Below are 15,315 nucleotides of genomic sequence, written 5' to 3' on the forward strand. Positions count from 1 at the left end.
TCTCCCCGAGGCTCAATGCTGTTATCAACAAAACGGGGCCAATAAGGCTCCTGTCGAGGGCGGGAAAGCACCTGCAGTGGTGGCACCATTAGATGACTCCGTGTATGAGGCCAGCAGCAGGGTCCTGGGCCAGAGCTTCAAGGGAGCCCCTCCCTTCCCCACTCTTGTCAGGAGGCCAGGCTCTCCCTGACTGACTGGAAACCTCCCCATCCCTGGAAACTAGAGCAGAGCCAATGCCACCACCCCTACCTCCCCCCCACCCCCACCCCCAACACACACACACCAGGCTGGGTGCCCTGGACAGGTCACTGTCTCTCTCTAGGCCTCTCTCTTCATCTGCCAGGGCTGGGCTCTGCGTGGAACCTTCCAGTTCTAACATGCTGGGATGCCTGGGCACCCACATAGCCACATGTACACGTCTCTGCTACTGGGGACCCAGTGTCTTCACAAAATGAGGGGGTTGGGCTAGATCCAAATAACATTGGCTAAGGGATGCTGAACACCGAGTCAGGACCAGGGAGCGCGCTAGGGCTTTACGTGACTTCACAAGGACCCTATTCACATAAAAACATTCAAACCTGTGAAGAATTTTTGTGAATTTATTTGAGCCAAACTGTGGACAATCGTCGGGAAGCAGAACCTCAACGGATTGAGATAATGCTCCAGAGAATGGTGGGCTACATCTAGATTTATACATTACAATCAAAGGAAGGGACATAGGTGGGTTACATAGGTAGATAGAAATCCATTGGTGATAGACTAGAGAGGCGGGAGAAAGCAAAGGGCGGGGCGGGGGAGGGAGGGGGGCAACCCCTGGGATTGGATAAAAGTAGAATGATGGACACATACTTAGGTGGGTGCAGAAACAATTAACAGGATAATGAAGGAATTTGTGGTATCTATCCGGGAGTCCAGCACATTAGGCTGTGCCCCAAGGGGTCCAGAAAAAAGGAAGTTACATGTTACCCAGACATTTCAAGGATATGTTACCATAGATGCAAAAAGACAGATAGGTTCAGTTAAGGTAAAGGTTGACCTTGTCAGAGAAGATATGGCCTAGGAGGTGACTACCCACCATAACTGCTTTTAGTTAAAGTTTAATTTCAGACCATCCTTTGCGGTGACTTTAGGTCTCTGAGTTTGCAAGACTGCCATGCAGCCTCCCTTGAGCTTGTCAGGTCAGTATGGGGCCCCTTTTGTCCACAGCCCCATAGTGTGGTGCTGACACTGGTTTTACACGTGAGGTGCCGGGGAACGGACAGGTTGGGTCACTTGCCCACGGTCGCACAGCTAATATGAGCCCAGGCAGTGAATCCAGAGCCCATGCTTGCAACCAGCACATGTCACCCCTCCTGAGGCTCCAACACCCTGAGGCTCCAGCACCCTGAAGCTCCAACACCCTGAGGCTCCAGCATCCCTGAGGCTCCAACACTCTGAAATACAAAAGGGGCCTGAGCACCCCCTGAACTCTACCATTTGGGGGCGGAGGCACACGTTTTCGCAGACACGACCCTAGCTTCACTTTGAACACATGGGAATTGCCCAGCCCAGAGGCAACGCTGCTCAACACCTATATGATGGGGCTTTCGTGGGCCCCACGACCTGCCTCTACTGATCATCACACACTTCGGCTAGAAGCCCATTTTACAGCCAACAAAGCTAAGGCTTGGAAAGGAAGAGGACTTGCCAGGATTACACAGCCAGTCACTGGCAGAGTGAGGCTGGAGCCCAGAGCTGCCTGGCGTCTCCAAGCACTGTCTCCCCCAGAACCAACCTCAGCCTGGCCCTCCCGGGGACTGCCACCAACTCCAGAGGCAGCACGAGTGTAGGGCCCGGGAAGAGACACAGCGGCCAGGTGGGAAGGCTGAAGGTGTGGTGGGGCTGGAGGGGGAGAGCTGGCATGAGAGCTGAGGCCTGATACCAGGACGTGTGTGTGGAGAGGGAAAGAACAGCCTTCAGACAGGGGCAGGCCCATCAGCAAGGTCTGAGGGTGGGGGACCCCAGTGTTTGAGAGCAGCTCGGGCAGGCGGCCACCTGGCACAGGCCGTGGAATATGGTGGGGAGTCAGACAGGGCACTGCCGAGGGTGGTGGCCATGGCTGCGTATCTGAGCTCCCCTGGCTGAACCACAGGCTCCTGAGGGGCTGGAGCCACGACAGGAGAAACGCCTGGGAAGCCTGGACGGAGGCTGCGAGGTGGTGGAGAGGCCCCTTATGCTGAGTGACTGGGAGGTAGATGACATCATGAGCCCAGACTGGGAGCACTGAGGGGGAGATGAGTGGGCCTGAGTGTCTCCATCTGCCTCGGATAAGCAGATTCTAGCGTGTCTGCCCTGTGGTCCCAGAGCAGTGAGGAGGAAGCCCTGAGCCCCTACTGTGTGCCAGAATGGGCCACTCAGAAACCTTTTCAGCCTTATTCCTGAAACAAGACCCTCCTATCGCCGTCCTATCACTGGACCGAAAATGCTCCGTGCGTGCGGGCCTGGAACCAGTTTTCCCCAACACACAAGTCCCTCTGAGCCCCTCCAGGGTTCTGGGTAAGCCCTCCTCCACCCCAGCCTTGGGGATGGAGACGGACATGGAGATGGGCGCTCGCCTCTTGAGTCTTTCTGTGCCAGCCCCCTGCCGTGGTCCTTGCGGGGCTCAGTGTACGAGATGCGAGATGCGTGCCCAGCGCTCGGCGGCCTGGGTGCCTTCTGCGGGGCTGGCACGGAATCCTCGGCCACCTGCCGACCTGGGCTCGGCCCCGGGAGGCTCCCGACGATATTTCACCGCAGACAGAGCGAGGCTGGAAGGGAGGACGACAGAGCGGGGCCCGATCGAGCCCAGAGGGGTGAGGCTGAGCCGCACGGGCCCCCACACCCCTTCCTATTTCCCAGCGGGAGCTCTGCAGCCTCCTCCCAGCGGGTTCGCCCCACAGCGCGGCGCCAGTTCGCATGCGCAGCAGGCAGGGTCCTCCCGCCCCTTTGGAGACCACGCCTCTGTCCCCCGATGGGCGGAGGCCGGGGGGCGGGGCGGGGTGGGCCGCAGGCAGGGAGTCCCAGCTCCAGCCCCGGCGTTTGCCAGCCCCACCTGATCCCCGGCCGGAACCGAAGGCTACTGCCGGGGCCCGTCGAGCCTCCGCTCCGGCGCCCGCATCCCGGAGTCCGGCTCGGCCGGTGGCGGCGCTGCAGGTAGGAGGCGCTGCGCAGAGGGAGGCGTGTGCGAGCGCGCGCGTGTTCCTGTGTGTGCTCCATTGGGGTGTGTGCTTCGGTGCGCGTGCTTCGGGTGCGTGTGCTTCGGGTGCAGTGCTGGCCAGTGCGTGCCCTCTGAGCCCCGGTCGGTGGGGGTGTGCACGTTCCGCGCCGGGGAGAAGGGGGGTGAGCGCTGGCTTCCAGCCCTGAGGACCGCAGCTTGGAGGATCCGACGGGGCCCCCCAGGGTTCGTCCCCACCCAGTCCTCCACCCCGCAGCTAGGGCCCCACCCCCACCCCCACCCCCCGGAGTTCCGGAGCAAGTTTCCTAGTTCTGACGCTCTGGGGTTGAACCGGGGGCTTGACCATCCCTTCCTCACAATTCTCCTTTCAGCCCTCCACCCATCCATGCCACAACCCTCCGGGGTGCCCGCCCTCCCTCCCGCCCTCCCCCTCCCCCCAGTCCTGGGAGCTTGGGAAAGCGGGCAGAGTAGCTTCTCTTCCCGACCCTCCCTCGTTTGTGGAACTGGGGCCTTTTCCCCCCTCCCCCCTCCTCCCTCCCCCCGCTGCTGGGTTTGGGTGTGGTGTGAGGGGCGGGGGAGGGGCGGGGAGGGCTGGGAGAGAGTGGATCGTGGGCTTCTCTGGTCCTGCCTGGGCCCTTCAGGTTTGGGGGTCTGAGGAGACCCGCCTGGGGTCCAGAGATGAAGAAGGGTAGATCGTTAGCAGGTGCCAGGTTCTCTGCAGGCTTCCTTCCATGTGGAGGGATCTCCCCTCCCCCTCCACACACACACCTCACCCCACACGAATGGGGAGAGAGGGCACCGGAGGGGTGAGGTGAGCAGCTCTCAGGGGTGTTGAGCCAGAATTTGAACCGGGGTCGCCTGGCTCTCAAGCCAGAATCTTCTCCCTGCACCTGCCGCGGTGGAGAGAGAAGTGCCCGGAGCAACTCCTCCTGGGATCCTGGGGATGGAGACATCTGAGTGGACTTCCTGGGAGGCGGGGTTGGAGGGTGGGGTTCAGCCTCGCTTGGAGAGTGAGGCCCCCCGGGGAGCTACTATGTTCAGCTGCAAAGATGAACACCCCCACCCCCCACCCCCAGGGTCCTTGGGCCTGGTACTTGCTCCAGTCCCCAAAGTCCTGGGGTGGGGGTGGAGGCCTGGCTGCTGTCCCCGGCAGAGGGACTGGGCGGAGTAGGGTGGACCCAGCTGCTGCTGCTTCAGGCCAGAGCTGGGTGCCAGGACAAAGGTGCTCAGGCGGGGTTATGCCCTGAGGAGCAGCTCTGCTGACGAGTGAGTCAGATGGGGCCACAGATAAGCCCTTGCCCAGAGTTCCATCCTTGCTGGGAGCCGAGGTGGGAGGCCAGCCCCTGCCTGGGTGCTGGGGGAGATTTCCCTTTAGATACCTGGGTGTTGGGTCTCCAGGGATGAAAAGTTCACCAAGCAGAAGAGAGGGCAGGACACTGCAGGCCCAGGGGGCAGATGGGTAAGGGCCTGGAGGTGTGAAACTGAATGGTAGTCTGCAGGGAGGGCATTAGCAGTCAGATGTGTGTCTGAGAAAGGTCATCTTTGGCTGCTGTGGTGGGTGGGTCGCTATGGAGGGCAGAGCTCCCTAACTCCCCACCCCCCACTTCCCACTGGTGGGCATCTGCTACGGGTTCCGGAACGGGTGGGGTGAAGGGGGTCGCTCGGGCGCTGCACCTGTCCCTGGCTTGGGGAGGGGGGTGGGGAGCCCTTTCTGAGATGGAGTAGGCCTGGGAGATGTTGGACACTGTGGTTGTGAGAGGCCTGCGGGCTTTTGGGGGTGACACCCAGACACTGCTCCCAGACCAGTGCTGCTCTGGCTGCTTCTGCCTCTGCTTTTCCCGCGGGCTGTCAGGACAGCCCAGACGCTCTGGTCCCAGAGGGCACAGGGAAGCCCCTTACCTGTGTCTAGGTTACTCCTTGCGGAAACTGGCTCCGTGCATGACCTGGAGGCAGGGGACTTCCCTGTGAGTCCCAGTTTCTTCATGTGCGAAATGGGAATAAATGCTGCGTAGTTGCAGGGGTTCAGGGAATGACGATTAAGTTTAAAAGTGTCACTAGGGCCCAGCCTGCATGGCTCTGGTTGAGCGTCGACAGTTCAATTTACAGTCAGGGCACGTGCCTGGGCTGCTGGCTTGATCCCCAGTGTGGGGTGTGCAGAAGGCAGCTGACCAATGATTCTATCTCCTCATTGATGCTTCTATCTCTTTCTCCCTCTCCCTTCCTCTCTGAAAGTCAATAAAAACATATATTTAAAAAAGTGTCACTGAAGCCCTGGCTGATTTGCTCAGTGGTTAGAGCATCGGCTCATGGACTGAAGGGTCGTGGGTTCGATTCTTGTCAAAGGCACATACCTCAGTTGCGGGTCTGATCCCTGGGCCTGGTTGGGGTGCGTGTAGGGAGGCAGCGAATCGATGTGTCTCTCTCAGGTTTTTCTCTCCCCACCCACCCCCCGCCTTCCACTCTGAAAAATCAATGGAAAAAATATCCTCTAAAAAAAGTGTCCCTGAAGTACTTTACCAGGACATGGTGTTTGGTAGCCATTATAATTAATCGTAAGTAACAATCAGCATCACACAGTCTCTTCTTCCCGGGAGGCGGGGCAGTGCAGAGGAGGAGGGGCCACATTTGGGGGAAGAAGGGTGAAAGGAAATGGGGTCCCCCATTGAAGTGGAAGCCCCTCTTGGTGTCAGTGGGTGTGACCCCCTCAGACCCCTCGAGTGGAAGGTGTCTCTATCTGCCTGACCAAGCGCCTGCGCCTCCCTAAAGCTCCTGACCCCTAAATGTCAACATAAAGCTCAGCAGCAGGCTTGGCTCCCCGGCTGCAGGGGGCAGGTCTGCAAACCTCCCAGCCCCCTTCTGCTCCCCTGCCGTCTGGGGCCTGGGCAGATGGGGAAGTCAGTCTGTTTGTCTGTCTATAGCTGGTCTTCTCACCTGGCCCCCTGCCTTTCGTGCCCCCGTCTCCTCAAGTGTTGTGAGCACCTTTAGGAGCCCCCCCCCCCCTCCCCGCCCCTGAGACCTTTTCCTTTCTCTATGGCTCACCTTCCCTGCTCAAAACATGCCTTGGCTGGCAGTGGTCTCTCCTGCCTCTTCTGCCCCCCCCCCCCCCCCCCCCCACCCGCTTCTCCTCTCTGGCTTGATGTGACACCTGGGCTTGTCTTGCTTCGGTTCTGGCCAAGCTGCCGACTTCCCTTTGGCCTCAGGCCTTGCCTTTCCCTGCTCCCTAAAGGCAGATGGCCACGTCCCTTTGGGGTTCTAGTCCAGGAGGTTTTCAGGAGCCAGCCTCAGGCTTGGGCTGGGGAAGATGTAGAAGGCGAGCATTTGCAGTGACCCGAGTTACTGCTTCCCATTCTGATTGCTCAGGGATGTGTTTCTAGGGTTCGCTTTCCCGGGCAAGGGGTGCGAGGGTGCCCGTGGCTGAGGCTGTGGTGGCCTGTGGGTGTGGCCTATGGTCAGTTGTGGGAAGAGGGGCTGGTGGCCAGAGCAGACAAATCCCAGCATTGGTGCCTGGTGGCCATCCCCGTCGGGCATCAGGGTGTGCCCAGTAATGGCCACAGGACCTTGAGGCCTGGGGGCAACAGGCAGAGGCCTGCTCTGCCTACCCCTACCCCAGTTGCCACCCCCCTCGCCCCGCCCGCTGTGTAACTTCTGCCAGTCAGGTGAGTGGGACCCAACCAGTTTGTTACTAATAATAGCAACTAAGACACTGAACTTTGGGGTGACTTTGTTTTGCACTGGAGCAGTTCCAGGTGTGATAACTTCATCCTCACTCGCTCACCCACTTCCTTGAGCAGGAGGGAGGAGTGAGGCCGCGCTCCCACCCACCCTTCCTCACGGACAGTGGCGTTCTCCGTTGCTGCTCTGACAAATCAACACAGACTGAGTGGTTCTGAAACAACGCACGCACATCCTCTTACAGTCCTGGAGGTCAGAAGTCCAAAATGGGTCTTATGGGGCTAAAATCAAGGTGTCGCAGGCTCTTCCTCCTGGAGGCTCCGGGCAGAGCTGCTCCTCGCCTCTCCCCGCTTCTGGTGGCTGCTGGCAGCCCCGAGACCTCATCCGCCCACTCCCCTACTTCCCTCTTGTGGAGTCAAATCTCCCTGTGCCTCCTTCTGATAAGAATACTTGTGACTACCTTGAGGGCCCACCTGGGTAATCCAGGATTAGCTGCCCATCTCAGAATCCTTAATGACATCTGCAAGGCCCCTTTGGCCATATAAGGTAACACTCGCTGTTCCGGGATTAGGATGTTTATAACTTTGGGGGCCCTTATTGTACCCGCCACAGGACCCAACCGCAGTGTCATTGCAGGCTCCTTCCGCAGGACCCGCAGCTGCTGGCTTCTTCCCCATGAGGTCACTGTCCGTGTCTGTCTCCCCCCAGCCCGGGAGCTACTGTGGGCGGCCTGGGCCTGCTGCACCTCCGGCCCCAGAGCCCAGCCTGAGACTGTGGTAGCCAGAGCTCAGGGATATTCGGACGAGAGGAATGTCTCCATGGGCGGCCCCAGTGACCAGACCCAGCCTCGCATTTGACAGTTAGGCTTTAATGAGCGCAGCCCATTTCATCCATTCATTCTATAAACCTAGTGCTGGACAGGGGAGATCACCCTGTGAGGCTTGACTGGCCGGCCGGCCGGGAGCCCCTTTTTGTAGATCGGAGGCTGATGGAAGCTAAGTTCTGCCTGGGCAGAGGTGTGTGAGGGAGCAAGGTGGGGGGGCGGGGGGGGGGGGGGCAGGCTGCGCAAGTCGAGGGAAGACCTTCATTTTACAGATGAGAAGTCTGAGGCACACGGTTACTGTTCTGCCTCACCCGGGGCCTGTGCCCCCCTCTGGGGGTGAGGATGTGGGTGGGCCATTCTGAAGCTCTGAGCTGCCTGGGCTCGGGGAGGAGGCGGCATTGGCATGAAGGCCACCCCGGGCAGGAGGAGGACGTGACACCGAGCAGGGCCAGCGCCTGGGAGCTCGGCCAGCACACCCTTGCACGAAGACGTGGTTGCCATCCTGGCAGGTGACGAGCCTCCTGGGGTCGCCGAGGAAGAACCTCCAGCCCAACTTGCAAAGAGCCCCTGGCTTGCAAGCAGCAGATCCTGCCGTGTGGGTCTGCATTACCTCCCCACGACCGAGGTGATGCATGGAGCCCTGCCTCTCTCTCAGGGGCCATTTTTACAGCCGGGTCTCTGGGCCTGCGGCCTGGCCTCCTCTCCATCCCACCTTCACGAGGACCGCCCAGTAGCGCAGCAAACACTCCCGCACAGTCCCCAGTCCTTAGCCTGGCTCTCAGGCTGCTGTAACCCGGCTGTGGCAGTGTTTCTGGGGTAGCCCCCTCTCCCTTCTCTCTCCCCTGCCCCCCAGCCTTGCAGAAGTTGTTTCTTCCTTCCGGAATGTTCCGTTCATCTCCTGAAATCGCAGTCCGCCCTTTGAGATCCCGCTTAGATGCCATCTCCTCCATGCAGCCTCCTCTGCCCCATTTGAATGAATCGCTCCCCTCTGAGAGCAGATCGCTCCCTCTACCAGGCTGGCCTCCGGGGCTGAGCCCTGTCCGGCTCCTCACTGCCCTGGAGCAGGCGTGAGTGAAGGAGCAGGACCCCCAGGGGCTCGCTAGTACACGACGGTCTGTGTGAGTGGCGGGCCTGGCAGAGCAGGGGTCTGACATGAGATCGGCTCCTGGCTCTGGCCTTGATGCACCTTTTCCGTCTCTGAGCCGCCGGATCTCATCTGTGCCGTGAGAACAGTACAGCTCCTTTCTGAGGTTGTGCAGGGGCGTGGCCTAGGAATCAAGCCTCAGTTTCCCAGCCTGAGAAATGGGCACCCTTTCGCTAGATTTCCAACCTTGAGACTTAGAGGCAGGTGGTGCCAGGGGCAGAGACTGCCCATGCGGGAAGCAGGAAAAGAGGCTGTCCTGGTGACAACCCCTGCAGATGGGAAAAGAGCTGGACGTGTTCCCTTCCTCTCAGTTCCATGGGGAGAACCTACCGGCCAGAGAGGGTAGGAGGCTGCCTGGAGTCACACAGCACAATGGTGTGACCTGATCAAGTCTCATTGTGTGGGGTTGTTTTCCCTGTGGGAGTAGCAACACCTGCACCTGAAGCTCCATGCTCCGACCACTGCCCGTGAGACTGAGAAAAGCCCCCGCGGGAGGCACTCAGCTGCCCCTGCCCCTCCCTTGGCACATTCTCCGCAGGATGTGGTGGTGGGCTGGGAGCCCTGCGGCAGGCGATCGCTGCCCTGGGTTTCTGTGACACCCGGGTGTGGGGACTTTCAGTGCCCACACCAGCCAGACGGGCTGCTCACCCCACCCTGCGGGGCTGAGCCTTAGCCGCCCCCTGAGCAGGGCAGCCCCAGCCCCCAGGAACACGGCCAAGTTCCCCGCTTTTTCCTGCCTTCACTGGAGCGTGCTTGTGGAGGTCTGTCTCTCAGGTACTCCCCCGCTTCCCCCGCCTCCCCAACACGCTGGGGTGGGACCCGAATCCCAATGAAGAACAGCTGTGGGGCCGAAGCCTAGGGACTCGGCCTGGCCACACAGCAAGCTGAGCTGGAGGCTGGGTTTTCCCTCCAAGCGCTGCCAGGGGGACACCAGTGCCTCAGGACCACTGCCCCCAGCACCAGTGAGGGACCCTGCACCCCCAACCCCTGGCCCACCCTCCAGGCCCTTTGCGTCTCCCAGCAGGGGAGCTGCTGGCCGTTTCTGTTCGAGAAAGTTGACTGCAGCTGGGTGGAGAACGGATTGGATGCAGACAGAAGCGATAAGGGGAGGGGAGGTAGAAGAAAGACAGGATTTCCCAGCCCTGGTGCCAGCCTGCTCCGCGTAGGCTGGACTGACTCACTGGGCCTGGCCCCTAGCTCTGCTGGCGGAGCCCGGAGCCCAGCGCCTGGAACCCGGAATCTGGAACCCGGAACCCGGAACCCGGTGGCCCCAGCCCTGCTCTCCCTCCACCTTCTCCTCCCCAACCCTGCCATCCCTCCCTCCGTACACAGTGAGTGGGGTCCTGGGAGGCCAAAATGTACCCAACCTAGAAGAGAGGTACACATTAAGCTTGTTATTGAAATGGTGGCTTGTGGGACAAGAGGAGGGTGGGATCAAAGAGAATGAGTACATTGACAAAAACACAAACACCCAAATACCCAGGATGTCAGAGAACTCCGGGGTCTGCCCTCTCCAGGCCCCCACCCCTGGCACCTCGCCTTCCCGGCTGTTCCTCAGGGCTCTGCCTCCTCCCCTCCGTCCATTTTGTCCCCTGCCTGCTCCCCCGGGGACCCTGGTGCAGCCTTCAAGCCCGCTCAGGTTTCATCTTCAAGATCACCCCCTCTCCCCGCCGCTCTAACCTGCCTGCCACATGCCTTCCTCCTCGGAGCACTGGCCACTGGTCTGTGTCTGTCACGCTGGGCTCCTCCCCTCCTGGGACTTGACCCTTAAGGACCTGACCCCCTGTCAGCTTGGGGCCGGCCTAGAATGAGTGTCAGTGAAGACGTGCCCCCTGAATCATAAGACACAGCTACTCAGCCCTTCCCTTGTCATGTGGCAAAGAGAGGGGGTCCTGTGCCCTGGAGTGGGGTGCAGTGGAGTGCAGTGGAGTGGATTGCCAGGAATTGGTGTGCGGCATCACCGGCTCCCCCACTGTTGCTGGCTGGTACCCACTCTGCTGGTCCTGTGCTGGACGGCCGGCAGGCACCGCTGTGGGGGTGGGGAACTGCGGTCCAGAGGAGGCAGGCCTTGCTTCCTTCTCCCTTTCATTCCCACAAGGGCAGGCCACAAGCAGGGGCGAGTCTCCCGCGCACAGAGCCCTGGGCCGCGTCCGCTCACCACTCGCACGTGAGCCTCCCAGTGCCAGCTCTACAGCCTTCCTCCTGCCTTCCCGCTCCAGTCTTTCCTTTTCTAGTGCATTCTCCATGTGGCAGCAGGGGCTTCCCAAGTCCCTCCCCTGCTCAGCACCTTCCCACCTCTCCATCCCCTCGGGACCAGGCCCAATTCTTGTGCCCGCACCCCAGGATCTCTGACTGGGACCCTGTGCACCTCCCTACCCCACCTCCACTCTGTCAGCTCAGCTCCTCTCAGGGCTGAGAGTGTCTCTGGAGACGGTCCCTGGGTGGCTGGCACCCCCTCTCAGAGGCAGAGGAACTCTTGGAAGGAGGCAGGTGCCTGGGTGGAGTGAGGGGGCACCCCCTTCACCTGTGGGACCCTCTCTGGGACGTGAGCGCTCCAAGGGTGAAAGCGGCAGTGTTCTGAGAGATGGAGGTGACTTGCAGAAGGTCCCACAGCCTGTGTGAGCCAAGGCCAGGCCAGTGCTCTGACCCAGGCCAGGGCTCCTTCCCTCCGTGTGTAATGTCCGGCCAGAGCTGGTGACGTCGGGTCTCCAGGTTCAGCCAAGCTTTCTGTCCAGGGCCACTGCACGGACTTTTCAAAAACGTTTCATTGAAGCATAAAGAATAGTTCATACACCACACGTGCGCAGCTCAGTGACACGCCCGTGAGGCTACCTCCCAGATCAAGGAGCCGTGGTCCCAGAACCCAGAAGCCCTCTCATCCCCTTTTAGTCGCCGCCCCCAGAGGTGGCTGTTCCCCTGCCTTCTCTTCACCGGAGCTGGGTTCGGCCTGCTTGTCAATTTTGTATAAATGGAATCCTAGTTTAGCTTCTTTTTTAATATTGTGCTCGTGAGATCCATCCATGGAGTTTCATACAATAGTTCGTTTATTTTTGTTGCTGTATAATATTCCATGGTAACAGCATATGTAGCCTTTCTTCTCTTGCACTGTTGGGCTGTTCGCCAATTTCAGGTGTAACAAATGCTACTGTGATAAAATTCTTGTACATGTATTCTGGTGAATACATGCATGCATTTCTGTTCAATATGCACATAGGAGTAGACTCTCTGAACGATAGAGTATGTGTTTGTTCAGCTTTGGTAGATATGGTCAAATGCTTTTGCAAAGTGACTGTACCAACATACACTCTCACCACCAATGTAGATCTGTTTGTGTGTGTGTGTGTGTGTGTGCGCTCTAGGTGGGGGATGTAATGGTATCTTATCGCATTTTTTAAATTTTTATCTTAGAGGATGTTTATTAAAGTTGAGGACAATGAAACAAGGAAGGCTGGGGAAATGAGCCCAGGCTGCTCTGCTTTGGTTCACTAAGAAGTCAGAACAAAGGGGCCTGGGGAACAGGTTCAGGGAGTTTGTCTGGGATGAACTGCTGCTGCTCATTGCTGCCCTGGTTGTAAGCCTGGTCTCTCATTGCATTTTTCATGTGTATTTATTTTCTTGATGATTAGTGAAATCAAACGTGTTTTCATTTATTGGCCATCTGAACATGCTCTTTTTCTTTCTTCAGAAAGCTTCGTTGTTTTACTTTTCAGTTGGATTCACACTCTGTGTGGAGTTGTTTTGTGTATGGTGTGAGGTAGGGGTCAAGGGGCAGCTTTTCCCATATGGATAGCCACTTGACCCAGCACCTTTCATTGAAAAGACCATCTTTCCCCCAATGCCCTGTGGTGTCACCTTTGTCATAAGTCAGGTGTCTGTGTCCTAGTGGCCTCCGTCTGGGCTTTCTGTTCTGTTCCCTACCCTTCGCCAGTTTCACACTGTGTCAATTACCAGAGCTTTGTGGTAGGTCTGGTTAACTGTTAGTGTGAGTCCTCCAGCTGTTCTTCAAATGGTCTTGGCGACTCATGGTGCTCTGTGTGCTGGCTCCATTACCCCACCTCTTAGAGGAGATTCCCAAGGCTCAGAGAGGTCAGGTGACTTTCCCCTGCCACACAGCCCTTACTCCACAGCACCCTGCCCTCTGACGCTTGCTGTAATGCTAAGGTTCCCGCCTACACCACTAGGAACTCAATAGTTTTTTAAAATCAACTTCCTTTTTCCTTATTTCTTAAAGGAAACGGTGTCTACTGTAAATGGAGAGTCAGCGTTACTCTCCAGTACTGGAAGAATCTTAAAAATCAAGTAAAAACAATAGAAAAATCCACCCCTTTCCAGGCAGGTGCCGTGGCTCTGAGTCTGAGGCTGGCTTCTCCCTTGTTGGAGGAGGTGGGCAGGGGCTGTGCAGGGCTAAAGACCTGCTGGGCCACACTGAGCTCTCCTTGAGAGAGAGCTGGCAGAGGAACCACTTTCTGACGCCTTTATTGCCGTGTTCGCCCTAAATGGTAACAGTATTAACGCAGGCCCTGCTTCAGGAAGCTCTGGTGTGATGCGGAGCCTGGAAGTTGGGATCCAGCTAACAAGCCACAGATTTTTTTTTTTTTTATGTGTGCTGATTAAAAGCTTTCATAATAAAATGAGAGTAGAAAATATGGTGTATGGTATAACAAAATGTGTTTTCATAAGATATTATGGGCCAATCATGCATTCAAACACCTCAAGACATTCTGCACAAAGAACTTACAGATCCTATTTATTTAATAACACAACGTCTAGTCCTTTAAGAGCATGCTTTTAAGAACATAACTACAATGAAGTTTTCAAAACCAGAAATTAAAATAATATTTTTTTATTCATTAAAATATTGAACAAATGACTTTATGGGACAGGACGCCATAAACTTGTTTCTGTAACACAGCAGGCAGGTTGTATGCTAGAAACGGAAGAGAGGAAGCTAAGTCAAACAAAATAAGTCCAGGGAGTGGGTAGTCCTACATTTCTGGTTAACTGAGGCTTCATACTGTTAAAGGGGGGTCTTTGAGCATCAGATTTTGTTTATAAAAATAAAAACTTCGCCCTAGCCAGTTTGGCTCAGTGGATAGAGCGTTGGCCTATTGGACTGAAGGGTCCCGGGTTCGATTCCAGTCAAGGGCACATGCCTGGGTTGTGGGCTCGATCCCCAGTAGGGGGCGTGCGGGAGGCAGCCAATCGATTCTCTCTCATCATTGATGTTTCTATCTCTCCCTCTTCCTTCCTCTCTGAAATCAATAAAAATATATTTAAAAACAAAAACTTCCCCAAACATCAGAAGTATGCCTTCCTACCTCAGCAAAGATTTTTCCCCCTTTTTACAATTTAGAATTCTGCTGTTCATTTTTCAAATATATGAACAATACCTGGTTAATTTCTTAAACTACCAGTGTCACCCTTCAGATTATGGTTTTGTTGCATTTCCATATACTCCCCCCGCCCCGCCCCCCCCCCCCCCCCCCCACTCCCCTATCCCCTCGTGATGAATGTAGGGCCGGTGATAGGAAAGTTACTGAAACATGCTTAGATAAAAATTGCTCTCAGAGCCAAACCGGTTTGGCTTGGTGGATAGAGCGTCGGCCTGCGGACTGAAAGGTCCCAGGTTCGATTCCGGTCAAGGGCATGTACCTTGGTTGCGGGCACATCCCCAGTAGGAGGTGTGCTGGAGGCAGCTGGTCGATGTTTCTCTCTCATCGATGTTTCTAACTCTCTATCCCTCTCCCTTCCTCTCTGTAAAAAATCAATAAAATGTATTTTAAAAAAAAATTGCTCCCAGAAATACTTTATTCATAAATAATTCAGCAAGTGTTTTTTGAAAGCCTGCGACATTTCCAGGTCTAGGAAGAGCAGGACAGACTCGAGGCCTGCCCCAGAGAGCTCACCATCTCGAACACGGCAGATCGAGCCCTGGTTCCAAGCCACTCTGAGCCTTCATTACATTTGTAAAGATTTGCATAGATATGGATGTCCTCTGTGAGGGCAAAGAAAGCATCCCTTATGCACATCGTTCTTTAGGTTCTCATGAGGGGAATTTTGAAACCTGCATGTTGAGTGGGGACTTTGCTCCGATTGCCTTGTGCTCCTTCTGACAACGCTGAGCATCCCCTCCGCTCCCCCAGCAGCCTCCGCGAGCTGTCTGGCTGGCTGGCTTTTCCTGTGATACTTTGCTACAGCTTGCTGCTCCCCTTCGCTGTTGTTTTCTGTTTCTTTGCTTCTTACCAGAAGCCTGGTCACCTGGGCTTCCCAGCTTCCCCTCCCTGGCTTCTCATTCACTTGCTAATCTTAACGCTTCCTTAAATGTTGGGCCCTCAGTGAGTGCAGTTCACCGGCAATTCCAATGAGCATTTTCTTGAGCGCTGGTGTGAACGTCCCATCTTCTTTACAATACTCTCTTCCTGAATGCGATTTAGAAATATCATTCTCAAAAAAATAACGTTTCTTGAGAATTCCCGCTTTAAA

At 56.7% G+C, this 15,315-nt stretch overlaps 1 protein-coding gene across 1 annotated transcript in view; it reads left to right on the forward strand.

Annotated features, from left to right (window-relative positions):
- Positions 1–3,018: 3,018 nt before the first annotated feature.
- CAPN5 (calpain 5) overlaps positions 3,019–15,315 on the forward strand; it is a 61,022-nt gene continuing 48,725 nt past the window's right edge. Inside the window, exon 1 of the mRNA XM_070425673.1 lies at positions 3,019–3,171. The gene's annotated coding sequence lies outside the window, so the exon portion shown is untranslated. The remainder of the gene's footprint in view (positions 3,172–15,315) is intronic.

The sequence above is a fragment of the Myotis yumanensis genome, unplaced genomic scaffold, assembly GCF_028538775.1.
Source record: "Myotis yumanensis isolate MYYU_CA2020_CCGP unplaced genomic scaffold, mMyoYum1.0.hap1 SCAF_10, whole genome shotgun sequence".
NCBI lineage: Eukaryota > Metazoa > Chordata > Mammalia > Chiroptera > Vespertilionidae > Myotis > Myotis yumanensis.